General features: G+C 42.9%; 1 non-coding gene across 1 annotated transcript; it reads right to left on the reverse strand.

Annotated features, from left to right (window-relative positions):
* Nucleotides 1-9,906: 9,906 nt before the first annotated feature.
* trnaa-cgc (transfer RNA alanine (anticodon CGC)) lies at nucleotides 9,907-9,979 on the reverse strand. The gene has a single exon. It is a non-coding gene; the product is annotated as a tRNA-Ala (tRNA).
* Nucleotides 9,980-14,259: the final 4,280 nt, after the last annotated feature.

Raw genomic sequence — 14,259 nt, forward strand, 5'->3', positions numbered from 1 at the left:
GTTTTCGTGAATGGTTGCGAAGAAAAAGCATTTCAGGATGTATATTGTAGACATTTTTCCTAAACATTAAATGTATCTTTGAAACCTTTGAAGAGAAAGCTAACACCAGACATCACATGAAGCGTCTAAAGCGGATAGAAAATCAGCAGGGCTATCTTTCCTATTCAGAGTGAGATAATATGGACTTTTGAATCTGAAAAAGGAGGGTAGGTTTGTGATGAATGTACTGACGCAGTTCCGTAATGTCAGGACGATGACAGGCAGCCTCTCTCCGAACATCTTCTTCCAGCATACAAACGAGAGAACCCAGTATAACTGTCGGCGACTCCAATCCCACCCCCTTCCCCATTTGTGATCAGGGATAAATTGCAATGTCAGGAAACTGGGGCCGGAATCTGAAAAAAAGAATATAACATGGACTATTTCTTTTGTGGTTCAGCTTCTGAAAGGCATTGCTAAGGAGAATGGGACATTAGTGCAAGCGGATGATAATTATGAGCAGTTACAGGCAACGGGCCACCGGAGAGCAGTACACCGTCGAGATACCGCAGAGGATAGGAAATTGATTGTACTGTGCTCCTATGTGAACCTATCATATGGCCATAACACAGAGCATCCTTGTAAACCACAGAATTACATTATTAACACTCATCGTTGACGGAAATACAAGGATAGTAGAGCAAGTGAAGAATTAAAAATCCGCTAAGTTACTTCTGGGTATTAATAGGGAATTCCGCTAGATGTGTTGACCAAATGAATCCAGCTGAACGGCCAGCACCAAAATGTATTTATGTCTGATCTATGAATGATGCTTCAAAATGTATAATTGATCAACTTCATCTCGGGACAATTTAGAGCTGGAAGTCATATATATTTCGTGAAAAAAAATCGTGTCTCGCAGCACTGACGAATCTAGAAAGTCTTTAATATTGCTTGATCCCACTGTCATTACTCACAGTCAAGTATGGAAACGTAGTAAAATGAATGTTTAAAACATCGGAATAAGACAGTGCAGATGTGACACTACAAGAGAGGTAACACACAAAAGCAATATATCTTCAGTTCTACAGTAAGGCGATAAAAGCTAAAGTAGGCGTAAGTGGCAAAGTACCCAGTATAATGCCCACATCTATTAATTCAACGACGGTATGGATATTATTAAGCCTGATACTGTACAACAAATCATTAATTTAATCTCGATTCAGTACTTGGTCCGAAATTGATGGCGAGAAATCGTGGGAGCCGTTGGAGATAAAGTGCCGTAGTGACGTCATTTTAAAATCGGTTGAATATTAACTTGCGGATGATATATACCTTTGCCTTAGACTTGAAAGGCTTTCTTAAATTCATATATTCAAACTATAGATTATTTGGTAACCGATTAACACTTAAAATATGTCATGTTGTGCAATATCTGAGAGTGTGAATACAGTGACAATGTAATATGGCACGGGGAATGGAGATTTGTGAGTTCACTTGAGAGGGAGATAATCCGTGCGTGAATGAACGGAAGGCAGTCGTGAATTTGTTACGGTTGCATTGACAGGATGTTTGAGTTAAACCTCTGTTTCACAATACGGGATGACAGTCTGAAAATGTCTTTGCCCTTGTGTGAAATAAATTTGCAGCAACGGATGTGAATTTCAGAGGCTACTTCTCATTCCGAAATTGCATGGCCGTATTGCATATAGGCCACATTCACCCTTATCCTTCTTCCCTCTTTGTTCTTTAAAATATTTGATAAGGATTGTCACCTTGAAATTTGCTGTCTATTCAGCACACGTCTGTTACCTGCGAAGGTTTTGAAGGTAGAAAAGTGCAAGTGTTGCCTTACCTGCACACTATTGTCCTTTATTTGTTTGCTTCCGTATTGATTTCAGAAGGAGGCGCAGATTTCATAGTGGCCAGGTGGAATCAGCGTTAAAGTTTAAAGATATGACGACTGTACTCCAGCAAGAATACACTCCATCTACTATCTCATCTTCCTTCTGAAGGTAAGTAAAATCTGAATCAATTTAGTCAGGTTTCACCTGATCCCATGCCACCTAATTTTCTAAACGGGAAACAAGGTCAAACACGTTCCAGAATGAATATATCTCGCGTCGGCTGCTCTAACCTCAGCCGTCTATTTCTTCCTTCAGTTTTTCGAAGAACTCGGTCTGATCCCTCAGACCAAAAAGCACGAAGATTGTCCCCAACGAGGATACGTTTCCCCAGATACTCAAGAATTCCATCTCACAGAATAGTTTCGAATTGCTTGTCCACTACTGACGAAAGACTCGCTGGCCTGTAATTCTCACGACAGTCCCTATTCTCTTGTACAAAGAAATAACATTTGACATACTTCAATCATCTCGTGCTACTCCTGTGGCCAGTGAGGACGCGAATGACATGTACAAAAACGGAGTAATATCTTCGCTCGCTTTCTCTAAGTACCTGGAAGCATATCCCTCTAAACGCGAGAAATGTTTTGTTTTGTATAATGTTTTACACGTTTCCAATGCATAAATGACTTTGTCGGCATGTCCCAGCACGTAGAACACATGTATACTGTATCCACATTCATGAAGGTGAATCTGGTGAATACAGAATAAAGAATCATTAAGGACCTTCACTCCCTCCGTGCATTCCAGACACTTGCTTCCCCTTTTATCGTTGATCTTTGCCACACTCCCTCTATTCATCCTCTGTTCTTCACGCACTGTAAAGCTACTCTCGAAGGCCTTCTAATGTTCACTTCAAGCTCTTCTAACTCTATTCTTAAATTCCTTTCCTGGCTACATTCTGACTATCCATAACCCTGCCAGATCTTTTCTTCCCAAGGTTTAAGTATTTTCTTCTTTCTTACTCTTGAGGAGGTGCCCCATATCTCTTGTCAACCAGGGTTACTTCACACGACCATCGGTTCACTTCCTTAATGAGACAAGCCGAAACTGAACCACAATCAAGTCTCCATTTATAACGAAATGTTTCTGTTGCGCATTTCAAGGAGCACACCATTTACCAAGTTCGGCTCTAAGTTCCTACCTAATAGAACCAAGTAAATACATTCCTATCTCATCGTAAGGTTATAGTAAATGTCGAGAAATTGCTCTCTATCTTTCTGAAGTGCTAACCTGCGGAGAGATCTGTAACCTGATCCGTTTCATTTTCCAATACAAGGTCCAGAATAGACTGTTCGCTGGTCCGCTTATTATGTCAGGAGTCGGTCCAGGACGCAACTGAAAATTCTGTCATACTTAAACCGTTTAACCTATCTCCCGACCAGACTTTCGCTTTCTCCAGGTTTTCTTATTGGTGATGGGGGTGGGTGGGCGTGCGGTGGTCCGTACAGAATATTCCCAAACGAGTGATACCTCCCTTCCTGCTTCTGAGTACTTCTCGCAGTCTATAATTGACAATCTCTCCACGGTTTTTTTCGCTTTCTGCTGCTGTGTTACTGTCACACACTCCCTGTGCTTCAATGCACACTTTACTCTCCTTTACCCGATTCTGTTCAAATTGAAAGAACTGAACTCAGGAGAGTCCAGAAGCCTTTCCTGACCTTGTGTTTCTTCGGTCTCTGTGATAGTTTGGAGTAATTCAAACAATGTAACAATCATGCCAGCCCATTATTTGCGCCAGTGTTTCCTACCTAAAACGTATGAAGAATGCAGCCTTCCGAGGTGTTTGCAACTTCAGGGTGACCAGACAAAGGATGATTAGAATTTGTGACAAATCCACTCATTTTTAATACCGTTTTATTTGAAAAATCCGCTGAATTGCAATTGAATATGGGCGTTATCTACACAGATGGCCATTTACCGTAGAGATATATCTCAAACCATTCTTCAGTTCCTTTCTGAATTTCCTCTGTGTCAGTGTATAGATACAAGTATTGGTGCACATACTGAAAATTTGCAACATGTATCCAGATTGTTGCAGTATATATACCGGGGAATTCAAATATCTGTCCAGATAAAAATAGTTTTCCAGTTGCCATTCAAGAGTGTGAGCTAAATAGGGCATCCACAAAAGTATGAAATTAGCTGATACAGCATACAACAAAATCATCGACTTTCTGCGGTTTAACATCTCGGTATCCTTCTGATTATCACTGCGGCTCCGAAGCCGTCTGCGGACTGTATTTGCCGCTAAGATATGTCTTACTGTTAACCCATTGAACACTAGAATTAAGCCTATTGGTAGCAACGGTGTTAAAATGCTATCCAACAATTCGTATCCTTTCCACACGGGTAAAGTAGAGTATTCATATGTGAGGGCGCAACGCCACGGCATGTTGTCAATAATGACATAAGGTTGAACGGCAAAGTAAAACGGAACACTTCTCCCGCAGCTCACTATAACCACGGTCAACATAACCACAGTTGCTGTTCTGTCAGTGCAGTATCGTTCCCGCAGCTTTCGACAACATATTGCGATGAAACGATCGAAGGTAAAACTGACCGTAAACCAAACAGAACAGTCCCTCGTCACAACGCTGAATACAAGTGTCAGAGCGCAAACAGGAGTGATGAGCAGGGATCTGGAATAAATGTAGATATTGTTGGTCTGATCCAGTAAAGCGAATATTATAACCACCATCAGATCCGCTGTTGCCATTCCAACCAGGTAACGGGTGATGCATTTGGAGAGTCCGCACTTTCCCCGAGATAGGATGACAATCGCCGTTAAATTAACTACAGGAAATTTGGAGAGAAAGATACAACAACAACACAGAATTATCGTTGGCTGCAACTCTCTGAATGGTCACCATTCTTCAAATGCTACGCAGGGTATAATTGTTCTGGAAGTGAAGAACAGAAATTCAATGTGTGCCGGCCCCTTCGCTGCATTCCGGCTAGAGGACAATAATGGACTGGAGTGGCAGAAAGCCGACCAAGATAAAACTAAGAAGGTATTATATCAGCAACACCATATTTGACAAAAGAGTAAATTTTCACATCGAAAAATAAATGGAAAATGAACATTTGTGTTGAGTAAAAGACCGAACAGTGCGGCGGAACAAAAGCAAGACGTCAGCACCATTCATACAGTGAGCAGCTCCAGTATCTTACCCGGGATACCAATCGCTACCATTGCAGGATAGAAAATACCCGCGATGTAGTAAACTGCTGGATATTGCATTTTCCGACAGAGGCAGCTTTCAGCTGTACGTAATGTTCCAACTACGCATATGGAACTGTGATCGGATTTACAGAGTTATATGCAATTCAGAGTAATCCCTCTGAGGCAATTAGTGTGGGTATGACATCAGTCACATAAGGGACAACCAGCTGCAAATTAAAGTGTTTTTCTCACTCCCAAACCATGCCATAAATTCGTCTCCCCAAGGATGTTGCAGGTTATTGACTCCAAAAACAAACAACAAAAAAGATAATATGAACGTTACCAATTTAATTTCCATGACACCTGACTTCTGCTGCTGAAATGAGACGTTTTCTGATCAATTCTGTTTCTAACAGTGATATTCACCCTGAACAATCAACATGGACAATCTACGTCAATCTCCTGATGAAGGGTTTCGGCCCGAAACGTCGTCACTACCTCCTCCCATAGATGTTGTCTGGCCTGCTGAGTTCTGCCAGCATTTTGTGTTTTTGCGTCAACCAGATTTGTTTTGTAACACTCGACGGAGCACCTTCGCTGCCGACTTGAAGGGCAGGTGGTGAAATGGAATTCACGTCTTCATTGAAGGGGAAGACAGCTTCATTATTTTAATTTGTTCGTTCTCGCCACTTTGAGTGGTTAGAGTGCTGAAAGTCGCCTGAACGGCTGATGAGATGCAGCACAATAGCTCACGCTGTCGTATAAAAAGGCATAAAAAAGGAGAGCAATGCTCCAGGGACCTTTGATAATATAAAGGTGAACGCCCACACGACATTAGCTTGCGGTTTGTGGCCGTTGTTTTCCTGCACACACATATGGACCGTTCGGTATGAAGCCCATTATATCTACTCGTGAATGATTTGACCATTGTCTGTTCGGTGCTGTCTATTTAAAAAATGCGTGTGAGTCTCAAAATCTGCGCACTTCCTTAAGTAAGGACGCACATTGGATGACCCAGACGAGGAATTATTTCAAGCACAAAATGGCTGCCTTTACACTAGAAGCCCCACGCATCCCAAAGGTCGTGAGCATATCACCAAATCCGGCGACACACACAGATCAACCCAAATCCTTATGAACTTCCAGAGTCACCCACAGAAACGTGGCGACTCCAAATTCAACGACAAACCCCCAGATCTGCTATCGCTAAATACGAGCGCATCCCCATATTCAAGAACAAACCCCAAAATCACTGTGCATCCACGTGCACCCCGAGACCCTGTGCAACCCAATTTCGCTGACACGCAATACCCATTACCCAATGCAGCGCGCACCCTAAACCCGCTGACACCCCCACATGCCCATGAGATTTTTCCGAGCAAGATACATTCGAAACAGTTGAGAAATTGGCAGACACGACGTTAACAATCCGCACTCAACACATTCACATCCTGATCCGGCAACACACCCAAATTTGTGTGTATCTCCAAATAAGTGTGCATGGCCATGTTTGAGACTAAATTTCGAGTGTCGTCTGAGTTTCTTCCTTAAATCTCACCGGCGGTTCTTTTCTCGCATTCCCTTCAAATTTGCAGCAATTTCGAAAAGCACAGCGCAGTACCTTTAAATATGCATTTAAAGTATTTTGCAGTATTGGTAAAGAATTAGACCATTACTCTGTAAAGTAGCCCAGCGCTCCCGATTATCGGAATACACTTTAGCTGAGGCTTTGCATTGATAAATCAAAACTGCCCGCCATGAATCCACAAATCCTGTGCACATCACCAAATCAGTGCGCACTCGAAACACGCCGACACACCACATACATGATAGATTATTCCAAGGCAGAATTCATGTCCAACATTTCAGAAAATGGCTGTTTCGACATTTAACATTCGTACGCTCCCCAAAATACGATCGCAACTGGCGATCGGTCAACAAATAACTCACGGAATATACGAACATCACAACATCTAATTACACCCCCGTAATTGACTACAAAACCCAAAATTTGCAAATATTCCCAAATCCTTTTGCATATTTGCCGCCTACCCCTAAATCTACGAACACCCGAAATCAGTGCTCACCCCCATAATTGAGGATTCAACTTCAAATCCGTGCGTATTCTCAATCAAAATTCACATCATAGCACTGTGCACCACTTATTCTCAGACACTGCTCAATATCTGCGCGGCCCAATTCAGTGCGCGCCCCAAAACCGCTAACATCCTGACATGCAGTTTAAAATCCTTTCAAGAATTCAGAAAATGGATGCCTCGACATTAAAACCCGCAGACAGCCCAAAATTAACGTGCAACTTCAGATCCGCCAACACGCCCAAATCTTTATCTCACCCCATATCCGTGTTTACATGTACACAATCCCAAATCCATGTACACCTCAAATATGAGCACACCCTAAAATTCATGCAAATATCATTCCCGCGGAGAAACTCACTTGTACATTAGATTATCCGAGAGGAAGTATCATTTAAAATACTTCATGTCAAATTTCCAATTAAATTCATTATTCACGTGATCTAAATGAAATAACTTTGAGATTCGGCACACCTCCAAACCGCAGACGTGAGAAATCCGGATGCATCTGCAAATGCAAATACATCCCCACAACTTCAAACCGTGGACACACACACGCTAATTAGATTACCTCAAAACAATAATTTCAGACATACACAAGAAGACAAAATCTGTGTACAACGAGCCCCACAAATGAATGTGGGGGTTTCAGCGTGTTTGGGCTGCGCAGGGATTTGGTGATGCGCACCAATTCGACGATGCACGTGGATTTGGTGATGTTCGCTTATTTGCGTTGCCTTTTCAATCATGGGACACACATACATTTGGTGAGTGAACGGATCAAAAGTTGCGTGCCGATTATTAATGTGGAGGCTGCCATTTCCTCAATTGTTTTTATTGATTGTTACTCCGGGAAAATCTGATGTACAAGTGGCCCAGTCCGTGGGTTTCGGTTTCGCACTGAATTGGCGATTGTGCAAATTTATTTTTTGTCGTCGAATACGGGTTCTACACGGTCTTGTGGTTCATATGAATCTGGGGTTGTGCATGGATTTAGGAGCGTACTCTCGGAAAGGGTTGCAAACTGATTTAGGGGAGTGCTCCAATATAAGGGTGCGCACCTTTTTAGGGATAGGAAATTTAGGGTAGTTGGCGAACATCTGAGTCCCTACGTTTTTTTGAGTGCATATCGATTTTGTGACGTACGTAGGGACTTTGAGATACGTGGTGGTTTTTACTGTTAAGACAGCCATTTGTGTTTGCGATGATTATCCGTCTGGGTCATCTAATGCGCTCTCGTATTTGAGGATGTGCACAGATTTGGGGGTGCGGGCGGATTTTAGTGATCAGTGTCCAGTTCGGGTTGTAGTCTTGAATATGGGGCTGCCCACTGATTTGGGATGACACGCAGATTTGGGTGTGTCGCCGATCTGAAAAAAGGGTTTTGGCTTTCTAACCTGGAGACAGTCATTTTCTGAATTGATTGAAATGTTTGCTTGTCTAAGATAATCCATTATGCATCTGGCGTGTCAGCGGGTTTGGGGTGCGCACCGATTTTGGGTTTGCGCAGATTTAGGGCTACCTCGGCATATATGGGTGGCAACTGATTTGCGATGCGAACAGATTTAGTGAAAACAGCGGATTTGTGAGTACATACAGAGTTGGTCTCCTGAGGATAGTTTCGGCGAGTACGTGTGCACAGTGATGGGTGGATTTGGAACCACATAGTATCTAATGGTGCGTTCTGATTGGGAGATTGCACAAGCTGAGGGATGTATCAACCAATATCGGTGAACAGGACGTCAGTATGGATTTCGGGTGCACAAGGGTGCCTGACGATTGGGGATGAGATCAGGTTTAGGTGTGTGTCGGCGCATATGGGTGCACATGAATTTTTTGGTGTCAGTCGGTTTGGGGTTGCGGTGAATCTCAAAGTCATCTCATTTATAGTGTCTTTAAGAGCAGCTGCACTATGTTCTCGCGATTTCTTTAAGGTGAATGCTGTCACTCTAAAGTGGCTCTTCCTTTGGGAAATTCAAATGTGTATACGTGGGTGTCAGCAGGTTTGGTGGTGTACACGATCTTTGATGCTCCCTTTGGATTTAGGGTCCTGACAAATCTCAGGTTGTTTCATTGATAGTTTCTTTATTAATAAATAAACTTTGTAACTTTGTGAACTATTTGAAATTACTTCTCCTCTCGGCTAACCAAATCTGTAAGTGGGAGGTGTTGACAGGTTCGGAGTGCGCAGCCATTTGGGTGTGCAGACGTATTTGGGAGTCCACGTGGATTTTCGAATGTCGGTGGAATTGGGTTAATGCCAAAATTCAAATAGTTTCGTTTACAGACAATTGGATAAAAATGCACTTTATCGTTGAGTTTTGTTCTTGAACTGTCTGTGGACTTTTGTTTGCTACTCATGTGGGGGTTGCTTACGGATTTGTTGCTGCGCACAGACTTGGGAGAGGAACTTGTGTTTGCTGCACATTGGTTAAGGGATGCACCATAATTTGGAGAAGCGCAAATATTTAAGGATAGGTATGTCAAATAAATTTGATCATATTTTATGTTTTTTTAATATTTTGGTGCAGTTGGACCGGGGATGCACATAGATTTGTGCGCCTCAGCTGGTTTAGGGGTGTACACGGATTTTGTGGCGTCGGTCTATCCTATCAGCTTACATAGGAATTATCGAACTGTAGTCTGCTGCTAGAAAGGCGAATGTTAATGACATTTACACCTGAATGCTCATGTCTGTGAACTTGAACACGAACTGAAAAGTTGAGTCTCAAGTACATCCCAAACACTGGAGCCCAAACAATGTTCCTGCCCAAGATCGAACTGGGGACCTTTCGCGTGCGAAGCGAACGTGATAACCACTACACCACAGAAACGGGGCAAAGCGTTCATTGCTCAGCGCTGTTGACCAATGACCAGAGGCACCCCCTCCCCACAGCAATAAGAACAAAACATTGCCCACCGTTCCTCTCAGCTTTCAGTAACAAGTATTAAATTTGTATGACGTATGCAGTGACATGCATTGACAACTTCCTGTGAAGGTACGACATGCAACAGGTAACTGTACTGTGTTGCATACATAAAGCAAGCAATTAAAACCTCTTCCTCTAGCTTCCATCAGTCTCCACAGATTGGCGATCCGGCCCAGCTGTTAAATTCCACAGTGCCTTTAAGATTTCTGACCCTGTCTCCTCGTCCGTTCTCTTCACCTCAGATTACGAGTTAATTGAAGCAAGTGAGTGAACCATGTGCCGATACATTTATAAAGAACAGGACGCGTTACAAGCCAGGGTTACTTGTGAGATGATGCCGGCTGTACAGTAACGAATCACGGCCAATCGTCCCACCGAGTCCGCACTGACACCAGACACACCTTCACACTGATATTCCCTTAATAATCATGTTCCAATCTGATCCACGGTGTCGCAACCAGACTAGGACATCAACGAACAATTAATTGACCTGTTGTGAACGAAAATTATATTGGTAACAACAACCTTCAGGAACGGAGAGGGAAGTCGATCATATCTGAGGTCGCAAATGGAGGGATCGCATTCCGTCAGAAGCTTCTTAGCATTGCAAACGGAAGCTCAGCATGTCAGTGGAATCTGGGAAGGTGCTGTCTCTTTAACAGAGGATTGCTGAGCACGTGAGATGTGAGAATTAATTTATAATTCTGTTCAGAAAGAATGTTGATTCATCTTGAGAGAGAGGAAGAGATATATACCATTTACGGCCGTTGACGCTCGATTAATATCTCTTTTGTTCGCGTTTGCTTGAAACAATTGGCTGATAAAAGTAAACCGATAAGCCGAGTTAGGGAACTGGAGCTGGAGCTGGATGAACTTCGGATCATTCGGGAGGCAGAGGTATAAATCAACAGGAGTGACAGGGAGCTAGTCAATCCTAAGAGTCAGGGGACAGGTAGGTAGTCAATCCTAAGAGTCAGGAGACAGGTAGCTGGGTAACTGTCAGGAGAGGGAAGGGGAATAGACAAAATGTGCAGAACACACCTATGGTCGTTCCCATAAATTATAAGAATGCCGTTTTGGATATCCTTGGTGGGGATGACCTACCAGGGAAAAGTTGCAGTGGTTGCGTCTCTGGCACCGAGAAAGGATCACCAGTTCAGAAGGGAAGGAGGGAAAAGAGGAGAGCAGTAGTAATAGGGATTCAATAGTTAGGGGGGCAAATACGAGGTTCTGTGGAAGAGATCGAGAATCCCAGATGGACTGGTGCCAGGGTCCGCGACATCTCAGATCGAGTTCTCAGTATTCTTAAGAGGGAAGGTTTTTAGCCAAATGCCGTGGTCCATGGATGGACCAAGGAAGTGTAGAAGAAGGAGAAGGTCCTGCAAAGATAATTTAGGGAGTTAGGTGCAAAGTTGAAGGACAGGACTACAAGAGTGTGTGTATGTGTGTGTGTGTGTTCTTTCCATTGGTCGCAGCATTGGAGATAATTACTCAGGGGTGGAGATTCTTAAGCGAGGTTGGAGATTCTAAGTCAGGGATGGGTATTCTTAACCAGGATGGCTTAATCAGATGCGAGTAACGGACATAGGCATGACCACAGAAGCAAGTTGAGCCAGTTGAGCCAGTGTAAGAAAAAAAGACATCGCAGTTTGTTCCCAGTTGTTGCAAGTCGGTCAAGTAGATGAGGAGAAGTTGTTTGAATGTCAGAGCAGAAGGCCGCAGCCAGGGGATATCGTCCGAAGGTCAGTAATATGAGCTTTCGCAGACCACGTAGGATCAACCACGTGATCCGTACGCACGTATTCCGGAGGCCGAGCACCCAAATTCGGTTGTTTTTTTTTGTGCTAACGTAGAAGAGACATCACAGTGAACAATGAAAGTGCCGAGTGGTAACTAAATCGCTGCGTCAAATCCCTGCATCAGAAGAAGTCAACACCTTTCGTTGAAGTACGATAATACTCCCACTTGCATTAACCTTTGCCTTACTATTAGATACACCATATATGGAGAAACAGTTAACCACAACCAAACACCTCTGTTTCCAGAAGCGAATGATAGATTGCCCGCTGAAATGTTTCATGTTCGGGAACTTCCCGGTGAAACACTTCTGCATCGGTTCCTCTGTAATCACACCCAAACGTCACTTCTGCATCGGTTCCTCTGTAATCACACCCAAACGTCACTTCTGCATCGGTTCCTCTGTAATCACACCCAAACGTCACTTCTGCATCGGTTCCTCTGTAATCACACCCAAACGTCACTTCTGCATCGGTTCCTCTGTAATCACACCCAAACGTCACTTCTGCATCGGTTCCTCTGTAATCATACCTAAACGTCACGATGCTCTAAATAGAATTATATTCCCGTAAGTGAAGGCCGGTTTTCGGAATGTATAGTGCAACACACTATCCATCCTTCATTCATGTTTCAAATACAATTTCCTTGCCTTTCTCTATATGAGCACCAGAGAACCCCGTCAGGCTTTGCCAATTTCCCGACCCTACTCATCCATGGAAGGTAATAACCATGTACCTCAATATTGACCGTAATCTACCCTTCGATGTCTAATGTCAGATTGTTAAATTGCGCAGCATAACTGCAGACCCATTGGCTTATTACCACAAGGAGTATCTGGTACTTGAAAGATTCTTATTACGTATTATTCAGTTCATTCAATTGATAAATACATCAAAGTCGCACGTCACGGCAAAAACAAAGAAGAACATAGAATATACCAGGTCGTTATAGATTTAGAGCGAAAACACAGTTCAAAATCTATCAAATAAGTAAATGCCACTATCTACCTCACTATCGGCAATGCGACCGATTTAGCATATCTGAAACTATCATTGTCAGTTCTCTGTCGATTTAAGCATTGGCATCAATTCAGTGGTCATGTACACACTGATTAAAATTCTTGTGCGATCTTTGAACGAAGCTGGTTTACCATGCGAGGGACTGCACTACTTTGATGTCCATACAAAATGCACGATGAACTCAGCAAGTTAGATCAAATCGATGGACATGACGAAGGGTTTCGGCCCGAAACGCTGACTGCTCCTTTCAACGGATGCTGCCCGATCTGCTGAGTTCATCCTGCTTGTCTGTACGTGTTGACTTGACCACAGCATCTGTAGTGTACTTTATGTTTAATTTTGATGAAGTTTCGGACAGAAACGTGAACAGTTGCCTGAACTATTGATAAACGACAGCATTTTGTGTGTATTACAGTTAATTTGATTGACGTTTTGCAAACGTTCAGTATCTTCGTCAGCCTTGACGCTCTGTTAGTTTAAAACTGCTCACCATGTTAGTAGCGAGCAAGCCACATTAAAAAAAAATTCTATTACAAGGTCTACAACTGCCACAATTAACAGAGTGAAACAGAGCAGCCCATTGACTGTAGTCTATGATGACAAGTCCATGGAGCCGAGAAATGGAAAAGAAATCATTGACAATCATGAAACCAAGAGTTAAGCCTAAGGGCGTTTCGCGACACCATTCAGCAACTTCTCCAATCCTCATTCCCTGGTCTTTGAGATTTTGCAATTTAGTGACAAGCTATTCATACCACATCACAATTGGGAATTTACTTCAATAGCATCATGTTTATTTTTATCCCAACTGCGGGAAGACACGTCAGTCTTGTGTTATATTTAATATCCAATGTGCTGGAGTGAGTCGTCAGCTCAGACTTTCTCCAGCGAGATCGCGACAGCTGGAAGACAGCGTGAATCTTACACAGCATGCTTGCAACATTCTACATTGTGAGGAAGATCTATTACGTGATTATTGCCGTTATTGGAATTCCTGGTATGAATATGGAGAGGTAGCATTTGCTACTCTTGTGTCCGCGGTCTGAAGACGTATTCAGTTACCGACAGCGTTGTGATGCCGGGGCGTCAGTTGAATACGATGCCGACATTTTGACAGAGCTCTGAATTGGTTCAACCGTTCTCTGCAGTTGAAATAATGTCCTGGGCTGAAAGTACACCTCAATTTGAAACTGATGTTGACGGGGATATAGGGGAGATGGATTTTTATTTACATTCATGGATGGCAGTTTTGATGTTCTTCAAAATTAAACATAAAGTACACTACAGATGCTGTGGTCAATTCAACGTTAAGCCGCTGTAAAAGTAAACACTGAAACTCCAGTGTGTTCTGTATCTTTAACGGTTACT

The sequence above is a fragment of the Hypanus sabinus genome, unplaced genomic scaffold (genome assembly GCF_030144855.1).
Source record: "Hypanus sabinus isolate sHypSab1 unplaced genomic scaffold, sHypSab1.hap1 scaffold_204, whole genome shotgun sequence".
NCBI lineage: Eukaryota > Metazoa > Chordata > Chondrichthyes > Myliobatiformes > Dasyatidae > Hypanus > Hypanus sabinus.